This window comes from Thamnophis sirtalis, unplaced genomic scaffold (genome assembly GCF_051295495.1).
Source record: "Thamnophis sirtalis isolate CommonGarterSnake01/CBP01778 unplaced genomic scaffold, rThaSir2_p1.2 scaffold_9, whole genome shotgun sequence".
NCBI classification, from domain to species: domain Eukaryota; kingdom Metazoa; phylum Chordata; class Lepidosauria; order Squamata; family Natricidae; genus Thamnophis; species Thamnophis sirtalis.
This window is the reverse complement of record NW_028261389.1, coordinates 53,311,972-53,334,682: the sequence shown is the minus strand read 5'-3', so window position 1 is coordinate 53,334,682 and position 22,711 is coordinate 53,311,972. Positions and strand designations below refer to the sequence as shown.

The 22,711-nt window shown below is 39.4% G+C and overlaps 1 protein-coding gene across 3 annotated transcripts in view; it reads left to right on the top strand.

Annotated features, from left to right (window-relative positions):
- CNTN1 (contactin 1) overlaps window positions 1–22,711 on the top strand; it is a 284,705-nt gene that overhangs the window by 67,737 nt on the left and 194,257 nt on the right. Inside the window, exon 2 of one of the 3 annotated variants that reach the window (XM_087723576.1) lies at window positions 2,025–2,125. The exons of the other annotated variants lie outside the window; for them this stretch is intronic. The gene's annotated coding sequence lies outside the window, so the exon portion shown is untranslated. The remainder of the gene's footprint in view (window positions 1–2,024; window positions 2,126–22,711) is intronic. 3 annotated transcript variants of the gene reach the window in all.

Below are 22,711 nucleotides of genomic sequence, written 5' to 3'. Positions count from 1 at the left end.
GCAGCTGAAACTGGAACATCATCTATCGGCTGTGACCAGGGGGGCCTTTGCCCAAGTTCATCTGGTGCACCAATTGCGGCCCTATTTGGATCAGGAGGCACTACAAACGGTCACTCACGCCCTTGTCACCTTGAGGCTGGATTATTGCAAAGCGCTCTACATGGGGCTATCCTTGAAAAGCGTTCGGAGACTGCAGTTCGTTCAGAATGCGGCCGCACGAGTGATATTGGATGCACCGAGGTACACCCACGTTACACCTATCCTCCGCGAGCTGCACTGGCTACCAATTGGTCTCCGGACACAATTCAAGGTGTTGGTTATCACCTTTAAAGCCCTACATGACTTAAGGCCAGAGTACCTTCGAGACCGCCTGCTGCCACATATCTCCCAGCGGCCAGTAAGATCCCACAGATTGGGCCTCCTTCAGATGCCATCAGCCAGACAGTGTCGGCTGGTGGGCCCCTGGAGAAGAGCCTTCTCTGTGGCTGCTCCGACTCTCTGGAACCATCTACCCCCAGAGAACCGGACCATACCCACTCTCATGGCCTTCAGGAAAGCTGTAAAAACTTGGCTGTTCTGGCAGGCCTGGGGCTGTTGACCTCACTGTTGAGGTCCAGCCCCGATTAGAATGAGTGTATGAGGTGTTGCTGTTTTTAAACTGTTTCTTTCGTTATGTGTTTCGTTATGTGTTTTTTTTTCCTCTTTTTATTTTTGTAAGCCGCCCGGAGTCCTTCAGGATTGGGCGGCATATAAATGTGTCTAATAAATAAATAATAAATAAATGTTTGTGTCCTCATTTATCAAGGATATTTTTAGAAACATATGAATTTCCACTTGAAAAGTTGTAAATTTTAAAAATTGTATTTAGAATCTATGTTCTAAAATTATTCCTATTTTATAATTTATTTGATTTGTATCCCATTTTATAAAATTCATTTTTATGAAAATAGGAAGTAGCTAGGAATACTACGAGTAGATGTAATTGGCTATAGCTGTCAATTTAATTAAGGAAATAGAAATTAATATTATTTAATTTTAAGTGTTGTAATTTTCAAGACATTAAATGTACTTCTTTATTGCAGTGTAGCAATACAAATTATATTATGTATAAAATGATTAAAGTACCAAACAAAATCTAATGTTTGTTATTCTTGTTTTCTGATCTTAGTAAAATATATTCCATGGCAGGAGAAAATCTTTATTTCAGAAGTGTCAAACTCATGTCATCACAGTGGCCTCACGTGACATATTAGGACTTTTATTCCATTTCCTAAACCAAGTGTGGGCATGGCCAGTACATAACACATCTGGCCCACAGCCAGGAGTTTGACAGCCCTGCTTTATTTGATAGAATTGAGTTTAAATAATCTAGCAGGGCTGATAATACATATTTAGAATAAGGAAAAAAGGAGTAATTGGCAATGTATTTTTTTCATCCAAAAGTAAGGGCAGTACATAAAATAAAGATGTGGGAAGAAATTTAGCTGTATCATGCCATGCATGTTGGCATTACAATTCAGTGCTGCAGGGAGGGAAAACTTAGATCTGCCTCTGATGTAGGCTGGACTAACTGTTTGGTGCAGTGAGTCAGTGCTTCTTGTTGATTATTTTAGTAATCCGATCAATATATTTCCATTATGAACTGCAATGCTAGCTGCAGGAAGTATCCTGATTATTTTAATGTATGCATTATGCATTTTCTTACTTTAGTCTTGAGACTGAATAATATGGATCTCATTATTATGAGATGAACCTTTGCAGAAAATGACTGCAGTCAAATCAGGCCAGAACCGTATGGGGGCTGCTTTTTTAAAAAGAAGATAATTCCTTGAGTTTACCATGCTCAGAACAGCTGATTTTAAAATGTTGTAGCCATCTAGAGATCTAGTTTCCTGCCCCTAGCTTCTTTTCCTCAGAAGATTGGCTGAGAGATGATAACAGCAGTGCTTTGCTCTGAGGTCACAGCTTGAAATCTCAAGTCATCCCTGTTCTGTTTTTCTCTTTTAATTTGCTTTCTGCCACAGAAAAGAATATGTGAAGTTTTGGGGTCCATTATCTGCTTTTCAGAGAATTTATTTAAGATATTTATTATCACCAAAAACCGAAAGAAAATTCTTCAGCTAAGGTAAATATTTCTAACCTCTTACATGACAATTCAGTCAAATTTCTGTGATCAGCTTTTTAAGAGAGTGTGTGAAACCTAGATCATTTTCGGGCATTGCTTTTATAGCAGGCATCTAAAGAGGGATTATAACATGGAAAACTCCTTGATTTTTTCTTTTAATGCTGTTTATAGTAAATTTGGATCTTTTACTGAAGATGTCGAACAGGAAGGGGGCATAGTATATTAAGCTGATACAAAAGATAATCCACACATTATCAATACCTACAATGCTATTAATGTTATCTGGACTTGATGACTACATTGTTTAATTTTCATGCTTTTAGTATGCACACCAGGTAAACCATCACCATTTGTTGTTAAAAGCATTTGAGATTCTCAAATGGGCAAAGGGTTGGAATGGTGCAACTTGAAAGCATATCTGTAAATATATAATTTCATTCTAAATTTCTTAATACTGAAATACTTTGGCAAAAACTAGATAATTATAATGCAACAGTGTATTATTACTACATAGGGATAAGGAATTGGTATATTTGTATGCATTGCTCTTTGAAACTAGGAGTTGAAAGTAGCATTATATGGATATTATGAAAATAAAAAATCCATTATTTTCTATGTAGTCGAATGTTTACGATTTGTGGAATAATGGTTTATATACAATAAAATAACTGAATATACATTTGTAACATGTTTAAGAAAAGCTAATGCATTGTGCAACATAGTGAATAGTATTAAAATACTATTAAACATATGCTGTATTAAATTTATTAGGTATCTGACAGCTTTTTGATATTATCAGAAATGTACTAGCATTTAAATATTCTTGGGTTTAAAATAATTAGTTTTAATAATATAGATATTATAAAGATTTTACTTTCTAAAGTAATAATTATAAAATGAAATATTCTCTAAATTTTAGTTATAATTTATTGTAATGCAATTTTTGCTTTCCACTTAATCATTTTCATTTTTTGTCCCATGTCTATTCCAATTTTTGACTTTTTGACCTGTTGCTTTTATAGCTGTTAAATACAACTTTTTCTTATAAATTCAACTCATTTTTAATCTCTACATTACTTGCAGTTCAGTAATATCTCTTCATTAAAACTTCTGAACACTTTTAGTACAGCAAATAGCTTTTTCTAACTTGAATTCTCTTATATGCAATGTTTTTATAGCTATTCTTTCTTTTTTGTATAAATATTCATTGAATATTTCTACAGGAATACATTTTGTTTTTGCTTTCTTTCCTGTTGGAGCCCATTTTACTCTCTCTTTCGTCTTATATGCTACTTATTTTATTTAATTATATTTACATACCTACTAGTTTAGGAGCTCAGGGTAGTGCTTCCTATTTTACCTGTCCGCCACACAACATATTTTACTATTGTTTCAAATCCAACACAGAATTTTTTCCTGAGCTTTATATCTTTTCCCCCTTTAACCATCCTAAATTCTGGTTGTTACCAAGTCATACAATTTTTCCAATTACAATATTGCAAAGCTCTAATCCTTTCATTTCCTACATTAGCCTCAAATGTAAGCACTGGTTAAATTCTGTTCTTTTTTTCTTTAGTACACTCCAATGATATAAATTAATAGGTTGAAAATAAAATAAAATCTTATTGAGTACTCTGCCTTTACATGCATATTTTATTAAATTACTACAATGTCTTCATATCCCTTTCCAAATTCCCAGAATTATCTGCTTGAGATGAGCAGCTATAAAATTTGAATACATAAATAAGTAAAAATAAAATTCCATATAAATTCCTTTTCTCTTTCAAGTGATAGCATAGACATCAATTATCTTACCAATATTTACCCAATGGAAATATAAAATCTGCAGTATAGAGTGAATGATTGAATGAATGTATAAAAGTACAGTTTTATAAAATTGTATGGGAGAAAAAAATATCTCAAAAGTTTGTAAGAAGGAACTTTATCTCAGTTTTGAATCAGTTTTAGACCTAATGGTTAGTATAATTTTTGACAATTTGCTCTAATACAGTAAGTCGGTATGTTAAATACAGGGTATAACTGTACCTAAGATAATGCATTTGTGTTTTGCCCTTAATAAATGTCATTTTTATAAATGTTTTTAATATCTAATTTACTCTACATTAAACAAATACACAATCACATTAAAGGTAAAACAAAAACATAAATTGATGTTTTAAAAAAATAATACATTTTTAATCTTGTGTCACTGGGGCTGCTCCAGCCTTCGCTGCCATTTTCATTTTCCATTCTGTACTGGACATTATCCTTCTTTCCCCCTCCCACCTCCCTCTCAGAGGTGGCTGAGTAGGCTGGACGGGGGTTTGAAATGAGAGCTGGTTTAATGTCAACAGTCCAACTAGTGAACCTAAAAAAGGTAGACACTCTCAAGAACTTTGCATCTCCAAAAGCAAAACTTTATTGGATATACAATTTTGCTCACAAGATATGGCAACTGCTTCGCTCCTGCTCTGGAATATGGAGTGAGTCTCCTTCCCCTGCCATTGACTTTACTTTCTCAGGCCATGTGAAGAGTGACTGAGAGGGGAGGGTGAGGGTGGGGCCAGCCAGTGGTGGGTTCAGCCAACAAGGAGCCATAGCAGAGGGAGGAAAGACCTTCAGTTATGTGGGAACCTGAAATGACTCTTGATTTAAATGATATGGTAAAAAAAACACCCCAAAAAGATGAAAGAACAACATCAGCAGAAACCAAAAACCAACCCTCGCCTGCGCGCGCGCACACACACACACACACACACACACACACACAGACAGAGAGAGAGACAGACAGAGACAGAGACAGAGACAGAGACAGAGAGACAAAGACACACACACACACACACACACACAGATATGTTTCCTACAGAAAAGAAAACACCAGGAGCCACAAAATCTGGGTAGGCATGACTGAGGTGTGTGTATCATGTGACTGGGTGGGAGTGTGTGGCATCAAGTTGGCCATGTCCACCCAGGTTTTGGGCTCCTGGTGTTTTCTGTGAGAAACGGGTCCAAGTGGCTCTTGGAGGGTTTAAGGTTGCAGACCAGAGATGGGTTGCTGCCAGAGCGGCCCGGATCAGCCAAACCAATGGTAGCAGTAGAGGGAGTCTCTGCCCATCCACCCAGACACTTCTGTGCATGTGCAGGAGTGGTGCTCAGGAGCACGCATAGGAGCATATGCAGGGTGTGCCCGAACCGGTAGTAAAAAATTGGCAACCCACCTCTGTTGCAGCCCCTTGGTCTAGCTACTATCAAAGGATCCAATTAAACAAGAATGAGAAATGCTTCTTCACAATAAGAATGTTGCCAAATATGTGATAGCAAGAACTGAACTTTTAAATTGCTGTAGCTTTAATTAGCCTCGGCTCCCCATCCAAAGGCAAATGAAACTAAACAGCCTTATTTCTTCACCTGGTTAATTTCTGTGCTCAACCCTCCACTGTGGATCCTCCCAAGAACTGTGAAGAAGATCATAATCCTCTGTATCAGAATCAGGCTAAGATCTTCAAGTGCTCTTTCATGGCTCATACTCAGGTTCAAGAGTAACTTATAATGTTTCTGGGTTCCCAGGTTCTTTTCTGAATGTGACTTGATAGATACAGGTAGGAACTGAGGGCTAAGGAGAAAATTGTCTCCAATTTTCATTATTTATTACTTTATTCAATTTCTTTATCCATCCATCTCAAACAAGGTACTCTAATGTTATATTTAGGCTTTTTATAGCATACATTTATGCATAATAATTGTTTTATTATATTAAGGAGTCTATATGAGCTCTTTTCCTGAATTTCAATGTCTTGCCTTATATCATTGTATAATTTGTGTTAGCTGTCTATTTTTTGCATAGAGTTTATGAGCTAGTTGAATTTGATGAAGCAGCTTATGAGAGAGAAGTATTTGCTTTTTAGAAACTGTCGTGCATGCTGAGTCACTGGGAGTAATTTTGGACTTATAAGCAATATATTATCTAGCAGTTCGTGTAGCCACATAAAAGCCTTAATGGAAAGTGTATTAGGCTTTTATGTGAAAAAATCTTTGACAACAAGAGCTGCTGGATATATATTATAGATGAGGCTTAGAAATGCTTACCAACTTAAACAGTATATTAAATTAGAAATAGTTGCTGTGTTAATGAAAATATCTAATCCAGTTGGGTGAATGCAATTCTCACTAAATTATAATCAATGGTTTTTTGTTACTTATGAGACCTACATTAAGATCTCCATATGTTCTGAGCCATAGCAAAAATTGTTACTTGCAATTATGTTTCAAAGGCAGATAATACAAACACAGGTAGAAATTAATATAGAAGGACAACATCACCAGCATTGTGTGTGTGTATGAACTGAAATAAGTGAGATACTAACAAAAAAAGGGGTCCTGCTTGATATTTATCACTACTGAGACAAATGATTGTTAGATTAGATTAGATTAGATTAGATTAGAAGGTTTAGGACAAATAGAGACTGCAAAGTCCTTATTTATGAAAGACACTATTGGTTCACTATGGTTTTTACTTTGTGCTCTTGTTTCTAATAATGCAGCTTCCTTCTCTTAACCTTTGACGTTCTCTGAACTTTGTTATTTTTAATGTAACTGTCAAGGTTCCGACTAATGGACCCAAGCAGATCAGAACTCTGAAACTAGGATCCTCCTCAAAGCTCTTCTTTATTGAGTATATCATATTGGCGCAGCTTCAAAGGAAACCAACTCTAAATCTTTCCCACGGTTTTAGTATAAATAAAATAGAAAATAACCCCATCCCCCAAGTGTCACAGGTCTCATTGGCCAATTAAGTTAATTGGTGGGCTCTTGAGGCACTCCTGTCCCAACCTTATCTGTTCCCAGTAGAGATGACCTCAGTTCTCATGAGAAAGCTATCTGTTGGGTCTAGTAAGGCATTCCAACCTCCTTCCCCCCTTCCCCCTCTGCGTGGCAACTGAGGAACAGAAAAATGGCTGCTGCCAGGTTTATTTTAAAGTTGACAGTCAGCTGTCACCCTTGTGAGTAAAAAGTATCTGGAAAATACCAAGTATAGACAGATTAAATTTTCACTAACCACCCCTGCCATAACCTGGCTATCCTTTTGGCTTTTAATGATTTTTCTCATAGGTTTTCTCAACCTATCTGCTCTTATGCTCTGACTCTTCACCCAAGTGGCTTCTGATAGGGGTAACCCTTCCACTGTACTAAGTACTGTAGCCTCCCCTTATACAGCCTAGAGTCTAGGATTCTTTTTACTTTGTAATGGGTTTTTCTCGTTTCACTACATGGGACCTGGGGCTACCTGAGCTACTGGCTTTGGGTCCGAACCTATTACTAGCTTCAACAAACTGCTGTGGAAGACCGGATGTACTTTCCCTAACAGGCATGGGAGTTTCAGCTCCACCGTGACTGGGTTAATTATCTTTATAAGAAAAGGTCCTATAAACGTAGCACCAAGCTTTTTACAAAGCAATTTCAGTTTTAGGTATTTGGTAGAGAGGTAAACTTTCTCCTCTACGTGAAATTGCCTCTGGGGATCGCTGTTTGTCCACCTGCTCCTTGTGCATCTCTGTGGCTTTTGTTAGTGCCCATTTTTCATTCCCCCAGGCATCCTGTAGGAAGTCTACCCATTCAGTCAGGCTTACTGAGGAAGGAGGCTCCTGAAGATACGCAGGCATTGGGATGAACTCCACCCCGGTGTGGCCACCTTAAAAGACATAAAGTCCATACTACTATGTACTATGTACTCAGCGAAAAGCAATAGGTCAGCCCAATTTGTTTGTTGGTAATTAACATCGCACTCCTCTACCATTGCATTATTTGTTCTACTGCCCCATTGGTACTTGGATGATAAGCTGAACTAAGCTCCTGCTAAGATCCAATTATCCACATCACCCACCTTCATTCAGGATTGGTGAGTTTTCTGGAAGTATAGGTGCATGGTTGAAGGTTCCTCTCTTTGTTCCTCTGGAGGAGAATGGCCTCCACAGCTTCATCACTGGCATCTGCCTGAATGACGAATGCTTCAGGGTTCAGGTGTTTAAGGACCAGTTCCTCTGTGAATAGTTGTTTGAGCTTCTCAAATGCCCCCTGGCACTCCACAGTCCATTCTAGTGATTGGCTGGGACACAGCTTGCTGCCCCTTTCCCTGTCTTTAGCAGTTTGATGATTGGCAGGGCTGTTTTGGTGAAGGAGGGGATGAACTGCTGGTATAAGTTTGTAAAGCCCAAAAAACTCTGCAATTACTTGCGGGTTCAAAGGGGTTGCCACTACAGGATGGCTTTTACTTTTCTGGGGTCCATTTCTACACTCTTGCTCGATACTTGATAGCCTAAGTAGTCAAGATGGGTCTTATGGAACTCACATTTGGACAACTTAGTGTATAAGTTTGCAGCCAGGAGCTTTTTCAGTAAATGGCAGACCAGTTTGATGTGCTCCTCCATCCTTTTGGTGAAGAAGAGACTATCATCAAAGTAAACTAGAACCCTATTATACAGATGCTCATGCAGCACCTCGTTGATGAGTTGCTTGAAGACTGCAGGGGCTTCTTGGAGCCCAAATGGCATTACTTTGAATTGGAGCTCCCCAGTGGCCAGTTAAATGCAGTTTTCTGGAATAGTTTGCAGAATGGTCCAGGATTGGGTTATTGTCATATCCAATTGGCCTCGAGACTGAGCTAAAATTGAAGTCATGCCTCTGTGCTCCTCCTTCCTGGCTCCAGTTTCAACTCAGTCTGGCCAAAGAAGAGACATATTTTCTTGGCTCCTGTGTGAAAATTTCCTGGGAATAAAGAATGGAAGGCAGGGAAGGGAGGAATGAAGAAGTAGATTGAAGGGAAAGGAAGGTAAGGGAGAAAGAAAGAAAAAGAAAGAAAGAAAGAAAGAAAGAAAGAAAACTCATTTTTCAGCCAGGAGATTCAGCAAAGGAGAAAAACAAATGCTGTTGGTTTAAATCAGAACTGAGCAAGCCTGACTGTGGAATTCTGGGAGTTGAAGTCCACAAGTCTTAATGCTGCAAACTTTAAATTGAAAAGCTGCTTGGAAGGCTTGCATAGTGACATCAGCAGTTTGTTTCTGGGTTAGCTGAAAAGCAAATTGGAGAAAAGGAAGGATTCTTATATGGTTCTATGTTTTTGAAATTTTGGGGTTTGTGCAATATGGGCTTTGTGTTTCTAAAAGAATTTGGATGATTCCCTACTTGTGAATGGGGCCAAACTTTCTATAGGCTCATTATCTCATTATCTCTATCTGGCAGAAATGTGGAATGAGCCTCAGGCAGGTTTCTTTGTTAGCAGAAAGAAAGAAAAACAGCACAAAAAAATTAGGGCTAGAAGGCTACTTGGATGTCATCTAGTCCAACCCCGTGCTGCAGCAGGAAACCTTACATTTTTTGGATTATTTTGGTGCCTCTAACAGAGAGGAAAATTGCCAGAAAGGAGAAGGAATTTACTAGGACAAATTCCAGAGGAAGGCAGAGATAGTCCTTGACTTGTGACTACAATTGAGCCCAAAATTTTGATTGCTAAGCAAGAGTGTTGTTAAGTGAACCTCATTACCCAATCCATGACATCTCCTGGTGAGTGGCATCAATTTGTCCACACCCACCCAGTCACATGACCACCAAACCATGCACACAGAATAGGTAGTAAAGATTTTTGAAACCCACCCTTGATATTACTAGATATATGATCAATGTTAATGTTTACTAAAATGAGGAAGAATGTATTAGCTTGACAGTTCTTACAGTGACAAACAGTAAGATTAGGTCAAACTGAAAGATTTGCAAGAGAGGGAGGGAGGGAGAGAGAAATGGAATCTACATTCAGGATTTCAAAAGTTAGTGTGTATATGTGTGTGTGTGTGTGTTCATAATTTCTTATTCCTTCCCTGATATTAGTATCTGTATAAAACTATTTTACATAATTTAATGTCCATAGTATTAATTTGGTCATAATAAAATCAGTCTATTTCTCTATTTTCGCTTTTTTGCCTTTTTTTATCACAATATTAATTATATTGGGCAATTTTGATTAGGCAAAAAGGAAGTGAAAATTTATAAATTAAGAAATTAATGCAATCTGAGCTATGTAAAGTGTATTTGTAGGTGAGGAAAATAGAAAACAGGATTCCTAAGGCAAATGCTGAATGGTAAAGAAAGAAGCATTGTGTGCTTTTCATGTTGCTGTTGCTTGTAAGTGGGACAGAGTGTCTTGGCACAATGGCGTTTTGGCATGAAATCCCTGGATGTGTTCATGATACAGGAAGTTTGTTACCAGCATAAAAGAAACAATGTTTGGATAACTATCTTGATATTCACTTGGCAATTCACGTGCAGGGAATTGAACAATAATTGTTTATGTGTTGAGTTTTGTACGCTCCAAGTTATAGCCTAATGCATCTTCAAATATAAAGTATTTATCTGTGTTGATTAATAACTCTTACTGACTATAAAAATACTTATATAATTCCACAGGCTGTAGTTATATTTTATTCTAATCAAAATAAGTTTTCACTCATAGAACTGATGAGAGGATTTCCCCCCTTTCCTTCTTAAGGGAGATTATCCAGAGAGTGTAAACTTTTACTTTAGTTAGTTGCAGGTATAGTGTGATGTGTGATGGAGAGGAAAGTGTGGCCTGTTGTTTTTACTCAGAAGAAACAGGAGTTTAAATAATTCTCATACCCCATGATAAGCTCATACATTGTTTTTAGTGTAATTTTATTTCTCCACTGGTGCCAAAAGCCTTACAGCAAGAACATAGTAGACTCTGTGTGATCACAGCTTTTTGATTAGGGAAATCTAAATGAGCAGTACATATAGAAAGGCAAGTGTGAGGAAATAAACTCAAAGAGATTTAAACAAATGGATGGGTATGAAAGAAGAAATTGGTGGGCATGGCATCTTCTAGCAATGTCAACTATCAGCTAAAGATAAAATGAGTTTCTTCCGTTTGTTTGTCTTCTCCTTTCTCTCTTCATATTGACAGCTGATCAACTTATCACACAAGTCCAGGAAATAATTGGAAGATATTATTTACATTTGACTTATTGACTTGTTGTTTTGAACTCTCACATTCCTTTCTAGGAATGTCTATAGCACACAAATAAAGGCAAGAGAACAATTGTATATAATGTATTCCAATACCACCTAATTCTTACTTAAGAGCAAATCTTGTTGAGGTTAGTAGCCATGTATAGGCTTTACTGTTGTGGAAATATTTAAAAAAATAAGTGACGAGATTATATTAACTCAATGATCCAGCTGACTTATAATACTTAGTATCAATATTATTTTCCAAAATTATATTTCCTCAACTGGAATTGATACAGTAATTCAAAATAGAATATCTTTATCAGAATCAAACAAAATGTCACAGATAAGCCAAATTGTCTAATAATAGCTAGAGTGCAAACCAAGACATTTTTATAGCTTTTTGAGTAGGCCTGGTTTTTAAGTGGTAGATAACCCTGAATTTAGGACCTGCTCTCAAGGGAAAATGCTAAAATGAGGTTCCAATTACTTTTATTTTAATTCTGTCTAAATGTTTTAATACACTCCACTCCCAACTCTATAACTAGCAACAAGCCTCAAGAACATTTTCATCTTTCTTCTGAATAAGAAACCTAAGAGCTGTTTTTAGTCATGAATAAATGACTTTATATTCTGGAACAAAGGTTTTATTACCTGCAATAACTTAGCACAGCAATAGCTATTTAACTCAATGGGAATGAAATATGCACCAATCTTAACAAACTTGGTCAGAGTTTCTGTCTTACTCTCACCCAGCAGCCAAGAAGGGTGTTTAAAAAGAGGCAGCATTATTTAAAAGAAAAAACATATTCACATGTTTCAAGTCTTCCCAAGGCATTTGTCACTGTCAGATCCCTGTCCTGATATGGGCATTCAAGTGGGGAGGGGACCACAGATTCTTTTACTCACTCATTGCTCTCATCCTGTTTCCTATGGATCCTGTAATTCCCTAGTTTATAACTTTTACCCTGTCACCTATTCTGCCCTGTGTTTTGATTTACCTTGGGGAATGTACAGAGGGAGAGGTTCATCTTTTTCTCTCAGTTTGGAAGCCTCACAAAAGAAGCACGTGGGAACAACTCCTGATCTCTTTCTCAGGACGACTATTTCCACAACATCTTTGCATCTGTGGATTGGCTCATTCAACATCAGAGAGGAGGGGTTTCTAACCACTTTATCCCACTGGAATTGCCTGGGGGAACCCAGACTCTGTGTAAGGACCTGCCTGCCCCCCCCCCAGAAAGTGTAGACTCTTGAAAACCTGGTATTTCAAAAGGAATATTTTTAGCCAATTCCACATTATAACCAAAATTTTTCTCCCAGGTGACCATAGTTTCTTTGACATGTTCTTCCTCGAGTTTATATTCCAATAAAATCTATACAGCACTTTGATTAACTTGTTTTCTGTCTCTATCAAAAGTTTATTTAACACTGTGTAATCTTTAGCAAAACCTTCCTTCTTCCTGTCCTTTGCAAACCTTGATTGTATCTGTAAATAAGACCACCAATCTACTTGTACCCCTTGTGATGCCAATTCTAATCTAGTTTTAATCTCCCCCTGTCTGTTCAATAACTCTTTATATGTAACAATATTTTCCATATTGATTACATTTGGGGGTATATATGCTTCCATTGTAGATAGCCAAATGGGTGTTTCGGTATAGTGGTCATGTATAATTTTGTTCCATATTAATAACAGGGACCGTCTGATATAGTGTCTAATGAAATATTTATGTGCAGATCCTTTTTCATACCACAGGAAGGCATGCCATCCTGTTTGAAGGTCATGACCTTCCAATTTGAGTAATCTTTTATTTCTCAACATTATCCATTATTTTAACCATGTTAGGGTGGCTGCAATGTAATAAAGTTCCCAATCTGGTACGCCAAATCCTTCTTTTTCCTTAGTATCTTGCATGGCTTTGAATTTTATTCTTGGTTTTCTTCCTTGCCAAATAAAATTTGAAACCAATTGATTCAAATCTTTAAAAAAAAACCTTTTTCTAATTTAATTGGAATATTTTGAAATAGGAAAATAAATTTTCATAGTACATTCATTTTTATGACTGTGATTCTACCCATCAGGGACAATTATAGGTTTTTTTTCACCTTTCTAGGTTAAGGTGACCAGACGTCCCGCTTTTGGTGGGACAGTCACGATTTTTAATAATTTGTCCCATGTCCCACGGTGTGTTAAAAAAGTCCCAATTTTCCAAAAGAAAGAAAATCAATTTTAAAAAGGACGCCGTTAAAAAAAAGTTTTTATTTCTCTGAAGTGTCGTTCCCAATGTGGCCTTTAGAGGGCAGTGGTTTCCCTCCCTCCCCTTCTGCCCGTGCGTGTGCCGACGCGTGCCGTTTTTCTGCAGGGAGAGCGATGGCTTTCTGGCGGCAGCAGCGCGGCAAGGAGGAGGCTTGGTCCCGGGCCAAGCGGCTCAGCCTCTGGGTGAGCCGAGGGGAGGCAGGCAGGGATCCGGTTGGGAGAGGTTGGCGATGGGGGTGGCTTTTGAAAGGGTTGGGGGGCATTGGGGGAAGGCAATCAGGGGAAGGCTGCTTTGCAACCGCCAGCGAAGTCCCATTCCCCCCTGCTCTTGCCTTTCTTTCTGCTTGCTCCATCCCAGTGGAGGCTGAGCCCGCCTCTTATTTGGACTTCCTGCATCCCCCCCAACGGAGCACCCCATTTCAAGCAACGAGGGGCACCAAGCAGGGCAGGGTTGCAAACACACACCTCCCCCCAAGGCTGTAGGTGAAAGCTGTTCTCCAGCGTCCCGTCCCTGCCCTGCCTTCCCAGAGCCATCTCTGTGGAGGTCCTTTTTGGCTTTACCGCGAAGCCTTGAGGGGGGAACAGGGCACGCCCAGGCACCTGTCTCAGACTCTGCCTCTGAATCAGGAACGCTGGAGAAGCGGGCGCGGATCGCTGGCTTTTTAAATCAACTTTTTGGAAGGTGGATGGGAGGACGGATGGGGTGAGTACTAAAGGCATCCCAGCTGAAATCACTTTTAAAAAAAGCCATTTTAAAAAAATCCCACTTTTAAGGCGGTGAGCAGATCTAATGCTCCTTCCGACTCCCCACAACAGAGAAAGGGGGGGAGAAAGTTAGGGAGGGAAGGAAGGAAAGAAGGAAGGAAAGGAAAGAAGGAAGAAAGGAAGGAAGGAAGGAAGGAAAGGAGGAAGGAAGGAAAGAAGGGAAAAAAAGAGTGATTGGCCTCATTTCATCCAAGCAGGTTTTCATGCCTAAAATGGGACTAGAAACTCCTGATTTCTTGTCTGGTGCCTGAACCACTACTAGGCAAACTGTCTCTTATCCATATTTGATCTACTGTGACCAAATATCTTCCAAATTGTGCCAGAAAAGCAGCTCAGCACAGCTGCATTGAGCAACAGGAATTATTTTTACGGCTGTGTAGTTTCTCCTTTTGCAAACTAGCAGATTAAACAGCAAACTCGCCACAAGATTGCAAGTAACTTCTAAAACTTCTCCTCAAATAGCAGTTATCTGAAACTACCCAGTGAACAGAGTTGGGTGTTGATATTATTGTATCTCTGTATACAGCCATGAATTTGTTATAGAAGGTCATAGACAAATAGCTGTCCTTTGGGGTCATTACAGGTGTCTGGAATAGAAGAACATGGGTGTTTTCTGATATTGAAGCATTTTGTATAAAATAGAGTGCAACATTGGATAATAAACAATAGCTCCAAACTTAGTTTTTAAATTCATACATTTAAATTCATTGCTATTTTCACATACTATATTCCAACACTTCAGGATACAGTGTTAAGCTTATTGCATTGGGAGATTTTGTACAACATTTGCTTAAAATATTTAAGAAAAAAATGGTTGGATATTTTGTTGTTTAGAATGCAAGGCAAACACACTTCAATTTTAAGGGACTGGGATTATTTCCATATACTGTACAGCTAGGCCTCGATTTACAACCACAATTGACCCTAAAGTTTCCATTGCAAAGCAAGACGGTTCCTCATTTCATGACCTTTCTTTCCACATTTGTTAAGTGAGTCACTGCAATTGTTAAGTGAACCATGCAGTCATTAAGCAAGTTTGGCTTTTCCCGGTCACTTTGCTTGTTGGAAACCAGCTGGGAAAGTGACAAATTGTGATAGCATAATCCTGGATACTGCAACTATCATGAACACATGCCAGGTGCCAAGCAAATTTTGACCATGTGGTCATGAGGATGGTCATAAAGGAGAAAAACAGTCACAAGTCAAAAGAGCAACAAAGATGATTAGGGGACTGGAGGCCAAAACATATGAGGAACTGTTTCTGGAACTAGGTATGTCTAGTTTAATGAAAAGAAGGACTAGGAGAGACATGATAGCAGTGTTCCAATATCTCAGGGGTTGCCACAAAGAAGAGGGAGTCAAACTATTCTCCAAGGTACGTGAGGGTAGAACAAGAAGCAATGGGTGGAAACTAATCAAGGAGAGAAGTTGTGAATGTTCCAACACTGGAAGTTTTTAAAAAGATGTTGGATAACCATTTGTCTGAAATGGTGTAGGGTTTCCTTCCTAAGCAGGGGGTTGGACTAGAGCAGTGATGGCGAACCTATGACACGCGTGTCAGTGCTGACACGCGTAGCCATTTGGGGTGACACGCACAGGATTTCATGTGATTCATCCTCGGCTCCTGCACGGCCGCCGAGGATGAAAGAATCTGTGCTGGAGGAACGGGGGGGCAGGACATGTGATCTCCCCCGCCCACACTCACTTACTGTATCACCACCGCCCCTTTCTGAGCGCAGGGGCTGCTGGTAAGGCGTGCGTGCTGTGCGCACACACGTCATCAGCGTGGCAAGGGAGGACCCGCAGGAGAGGAGCGCGGGAACAGTGCGCGCCTCTCTCCAGTCAGGCCGGCACAGAGAGTCTACTCCTGGGACTGTCGGTTACGACCGCACCACACTTATCTCAGTTCACGGCAGGGCTGTGGAGTCTGCTGCTTCCAGCTCCACGTCCTCATCAACATGCCGCTCCGGCCCGCCCCCGCTATGAATATTCATATTCTTCGCCCTCGCGTCACTAGGAATATTCATAGCAGGGGCGGGCTGGAGCGGAATGTTGATGAGGACGTGGAGCTGGAAGCAGCCGACTCCACAGCCCTGGTTCACGGCACCCCAAACAAGTTCAATAATATCAAGGGCAACATATGAAATTGACTGATGAACAAAGAAGTTACTAAGCAGGTATGTTAAATAATTTGTTTTTGGTTTATTAAATACAATTATATATTGCAATTATACATTTTTGTAGTTTAAACTATAAATTGCGCAAAATTATGTTTTTGTCGAAGTGACACACAACGCGAGTTATGCTCGATTTTTTGCCGATTTTTGACACACCACGCCAAAAAGGTTGCCCATCACTGGACTAGAGGATCTCCAAGGTGCCTTCCAACTCTGTTATTCTATTCTAACGTATACTGTTTTAAAGAAGCACAGAGGGAACAATCCTCCAGGCTTTAGTGACTATCACTAAGTGTTGTAGCTTATGATTCTTGATGAATGTATTCTATTTTATTTTTCTTTATGTACACTGAGAGCATATTCACCAAAGACAAATTCCTTTTGTGTTTAGGAGTTTAGCTTCTCTCTCTTGAAAATGTAAGCTAGCATAAGGCATTATAATGAAGCTAGCCTTAGCTTTCAAACAGTTCATTTAGTGACCCAAGTTACAATGGCATTGAAAAAAGTGACTGATGACCATTTTTCACACTTAGTGACCATTTTTCACACTTAGTGACCGTTGCAGCCTCCTCATGGTCACGTGATCAAAATTTTGATGTTTGGCAACAGATTCGTATTTATGATGGTTTCAGTGTCCTGGGGTCATGTGACCTTTTGACAAAATATAAAAATTTTAATCAAGGGCCCCCCCCCCCCCCCCGGTCAATGGTGTCCCTCTTTACCAATCTGAAAATCTGGTCACCTTATTCTAGGTCTTTCTTAGTTTTGTTGATCAGATTAGTATAGTTGTCTTCTTTGATGGATGCACACCTCGCAGATAAGTGTATACCTAGATATTTCATTTTTTTAACAGTTTGGATACCCAATTTCTTCATTAACTCCTCTTTAAATTTGGATGTCATATTTTTAATCAGCATTTGTCATATTTATCTTTAATCCCGCTACTTTCCCATATTCTGTCAATTCCTCGATAAGTTTCATATCAGACTTTATAGGATCCTCTAACACAAACACTAGATCGTCTGCAAAAGCCTGTAACTTAAATTGTTCCTTTTTAATTTCTAGTCCCTTTATCTGTTCCTCTTTACGTACATTCCTTGCTAAAACTTCTAAGGTTAATATAAACAGCAGTGGGGATAGGGGACAACCTTGTCTTGTACCTTTCTGGATTGCTATACTTTGTGTTACTTCACCATTAATTATTTCTTTGGCTTTTTTATTTGTATATATTGCTCTAATTGTGTTTATGAATTTATCCCCAAATTCCATGTGTTTCAATTGTTGATGCAAGAATTCCCAGTTCACATTGCCGAATGCCTTTTGTGTATCGAGAAAAAATATTGCAACCTGTTTTTCATTATATACTTCATAATATTCGAGAATGTCCAGCATAGTTCTCATATTGTTTTTAATTTGTCTTCTGGGGAGGAATCAATTTTGATCTGTGTGGATAAACAATGTGAGGAATTTTTTCAACTGCTCTGCTATTATCAGAGCAAAAATCTTGTAATCTGCATTTAGCAGGGAGATTGGTCTGTAATTTTGTATAAACATCTGATCTGTGTCCACCTTAGGAAATAATACAATGTTAGCCTCTGTCCATGATAACGGTGTCTTCGCCTCTTTGAACACAGCATTATAAACTTCCAACAGCATTGGAACAAGCATATCCTGGAATTCTTTATATTTATAGTTAGTTAGTTAGTTTATAGTTGGCATTTCGGTTGGCAATCCATCTGGTCCTATAGCTTTATTAGTCTTTTGTTTTTGTATAGCCTCAATTATCTCTGATGTTTAATTTCTTCATTGAGCATATCTTTTATTTCCTCTCGAATCTTTGGCAGATCTGACTTTTCCAAATATTGTAGTATTCCTTCCTTTGTATAGTCACAGTTTTCTCTATATAATTGTTCATAAAACTCTTGCATAATCCTTTTCTTTTCCTCTAGTTAATAGCATAACCTTTTTCATCTTGTAGTTGATCCAGTTCTCTTGCTTCTGCTTCCTCAGCCTATAGGATAGCCACCGCTCCGGTTTATTTGCATTCTCAAAGAAATTTTGTTTTGCTTTTTTTTATACTGTGCCAGTTTTGCTTTTTCAAATATAGTGAATTCATGTTTAAACAGTTCCATACTTCCTTTTATACTTCTATTTTGTGGTTTCTTTTGAAGTTCACTCTCTAAGTTTCTATAGCTTTCTTTCAACTCTCTTATTTTTTGATTCTCAATTTTTTTCTTCCTAGCTGTAGCCGATATCGTGACCCCTCTTATAAATGCCTTAGTCGTATCCTATAGGTTTTGTATGGATGTGTCTCCTGGCCAGTTTTCTTTGAAGAAAAATCTCAATTCCTGATTAACTCTTTTAATATATTCCTGATCCTTTAGGATTGTTCTATTGAATAACCAACAATAACTACCCTTTTGTTTTTCCATGTAATCCTCATAGGATTATGGTCTGGCCATAAATTGGATTCTATGTCTATCTCCTTCACTTCCGAGATTAACTCCATTGATATCCAGACCATATCTATCCTTGACCAGGATTCATGTCTATTCGAGTAAAAGGTGTATTGCTCTCCCTCTGGACATCTTTCTCGCCATACATCATAGATATTTAATTCTTTGGCCATTGGGAAGAATGACCTGGGCAAAATTCTCCTAGCTCCTTTTCTCCTCTTTCCACTTTTATAGTTCCACTTCTGGTCAACTATAGCATTAAAATCACCCATTAAACAGACATTTTCATTTCCCATCTCTCGAATAATGCTATGTAGTCTATAATAAAATTTCCCCTGACCTTCATTAGGTGCATATATTACAATCAATAACACCTTTTTTTGGTTTAACATTATTTCTAAATTAATATTCTCCCCTCCTCATCATGATAAATTAATTTAGTGCCATTCCTCTTTTCTTTTGATCAGCTAATGCCATGTACAATATACCCAATCTAGGATATTCCAAGATCTGGATCTGTCATTTAGTTATATGAACCTCTTGCAATGCAATTATATCATAATTCAAACATTTTAGTTTATTAAAGGTTGTTTTCCTTTTCTGGGGCAGGTTTAGACCATTGATATTCAATGATAAAATCTTGATTTCTCCTGATGATTCTATGTGTATTTAAGTCATGTGCTTCTTGTTGCCCTTATCTCTCTCACTTCTCTTGGTTCTTCCCCTTTTTCTCTAAAACAACTTCTTTCTCCTTTCTTGTCTCTGCTAGTTCCTTTTCTCTTCTTATCTGTGGCCCGAGTCCTTTCATCCTTGTTTCCAACAGATCTCCTTTGTCTTCCTCATCCTCCTGCCCAACCAGATTATTGTAGAAATCTTCCGCTTGTTCCACTATGTCTATTCTGAATCTTCTATCCAGGGCTGGGTTTCAACCGGTTCGCACCGGTCCCTGCGATCCGGTTGGTCGCCGAACCCGGAAGTAAGTAACTTCCGGGAACGGCGAAGACCCCCCGTGCCCGCGCGCGCCCGCACACCCGCGCCCGCTCCTTACCCGGTTTTTTTGAATTTCGCGCTTTCCACGCATGCGCAGAACGCCTGCGCGATCCTCCAGGAGCAGCTGGAGCATCGCGCAGACGCTAATACGCATGTGCGCGCCGCGTGCGTGCACACACGCGCCGCGTGCATGCGAGAGGACGCCGCGTGCGTGCACACGCGCGCCACGTGCATGCGTGAGGACGCCGCCGGCCTCGTTCCAACCGATCCGGTTGGAACGGGGCGAGAAACCCACCCCTGCTTCTATCTCTCCCAGTTACCAGTATACCCTCCAGCATCAACCATCTGAAGTTAATTTCGTATTTATTCAGCACAGATGTTAAAAATTGATAGGGCCTTCTTAGTTCTCTGATTCTCCTCGGTACCTGTTTTAGGACTGTTAATTGTCATTGATTATGTACTATCAGATCGTCTCTTATTCTATTCAGCACCTCATCGCCTATTGATTTTTTAACGAACTTTACATGGACTTCCCTTGGGAGATTGTTCTTTTTTGCATAGTTTGTCTGCATTCTATATGTCTCATCGATCTCACTTGCCATCTCATCCTTTCCTATTCCAAAAGCCTTTGCCATAAGGTCTGCCATCATATCTGGTAAATCCTCACCTTTTTCTTTCTTTACATTCTGAAACCATAAAAATTGGGCTGCTTTCTCCAATTCTAATGTAAGGACCGTTAACTCAAGTTCTTTGTTTGCCTAGATCAGCCTAGAACTCAGCTCCTCCATTTTTTTTCTCCTCCTTCTCCATCCTTCCTTCTATTACATTTATTCTTTGTTAGTTTTTATTGATCTGTTCCTGGAACTTCTCAAATTTATCATCCATCTTCTGGATCCTCTCCTTTAGTTCTCCAGTATCATTTCTTATTTCACTGATACCCTTTTTCAGTTCTTGGTGGTTTTTAGCCATTGTCTCTTGCATAGCTTGTAATATCATCTGAAGCTCCTTGGTTGAATTAGATTTTTCTCTCTGGAGCATATCCTCAGAGGATCTTTGGTTCAAAGGACTGGCGGTCACTAGAGACGACTGGGATGCTGGCTTCCTCCCTGTGCCAGTTTTTGTTAGATTTGTAATACTTGTCATTTTTTTTGAAGAATTGGATCCCTAATTTAGATATTTTCCAGAACTCCCACTTTCTTCTCTCACTTGTAACTTCCTCCAGTCCTTCCTTCCTTCCTCCCTCCCTCCCTCCCTCCCTCCCTCCCTCCCTTCCTTTGTGCCTTCTTCCCTCTCCTCCCTTTCCCTCTCCTTTTCCCTCTTCCTCTACTCCTTGGTCCGGTAAATCGTCTTTCTTGCTCTCTGATCGTTTCTTTTAATAATGTCCAAAGATTAACATCAATGTTCTCCAATAGTTAGATCTCTTGTTATCCAAGGGGTATAATCACCAACAGTTTTGTTTTCTCTTAAGGTATACCATAGGGGGGGGGGATTCCAGATTTCACCAGTAGATGTCACTCTTCCACAAGCTGACCAGATGCAGACTAACAAGATACAGATGCCATGAGTAAGCTTTTTTCCTCTTCAGGCCTTCAATAGTTATTTGCAACCGGCCTTTGTTGTGTTAACTAATTAAGTTTAGATTTGGCTCCTCAGATAGTTCAGAGAAGAAAAGAAAAAAAGTCTCCAGCCTTCGCTCAGTGTATTCCTATCACCGATATGGGGGGGGGGGGGGTGATAGAAGAAAAAAAAACCACCCCACTCCTTCTTTGAACCCCTTAGTCTCTTGAACTGTTTTGGAATAAAAATACCTTACACCAAGATCAGGAATCTGATAATCCACTCGTGACTCTGCAGCTTCTCTAATAAATCCTCGCTTACTTTGAACTGCTATCAGCACTCTGGGATGGCCTTTACAGATCGCACTCTTCCATGCCCGGGATTATGAAGGAAATTTCAAGTGCAGACCATGAACTGCCATCCTATGGTCCTGCCAAACCAACCTTCTCTTCGGATTTCCCTACAGGAAATCATCGGTTTACAAAAGTCTTTCAAGAAACCCCTCTGAATGCCAGACCCAGCTGCACTTCATGGAGCTCTCTGTTCAAGCAGCCATTCGTGCTGGCAGCTAGCTTCCCCCCCCCCCAAGATTTAGGATGGTTTTTGAGCGTATTTCAGATGGAATTTCCTTAACAGTGTAGGAGCTTTTACATGTTTTTTGGCTATCCACTTGTTCTGAGAGAATGGTACTATATATTGCATGGTGAATGTGGTGAGTGTGGGAGTCAAGGATATCTTTAATGTCAAAATGTTGTTCTCCTTCTACCATAATGGTAGGTTGCACCTGGGTTTGCAGCTGCCACAGGTGAGGGTCACCTCATTCAGTTGGTATGCAGAGACAGTTGGCCTTGCCCAAATCCAAACATGAACCATCAGCATGTGCAGAAGATGGTGAGGACAAAACTCCCTTCTTGAGATATCTCCTGCACTATTCCCCTCCCAAATATCATGAGCCCCCACCCTCCCTATTACTATAGCAGCTGATAGCAAGCATGCAAGGTAGAGGCTGACATTTAGCCCTCCTGCAGAAAGGATGTCATCCCTGGAGGAAAACATAATAATAACTAAACATTTATTTATTTATTTATTTATTTATTTATTTTTATTTTCCCTTTATTTGTATGCCGCCCTTTTCCCTGGGGGGACTCAGGGCGGCTCACAGTTCAAAAAGGGGGGGGGAGACAAACAATGTTTCAACATGAAGACAATACAACATATTAAAAGAAAACACAACAGTCACACGATTCGAGTGGGATTAGAATCTTAACCCCAGGCCAGCCGGGACAGCCAGATCTTTAAAGCGGCGCGGAAGGATTGGAGGGTAGTGAGGGTCCGAATCTCCACGGGGAGTTCGTTCCAGAGGGTTGGA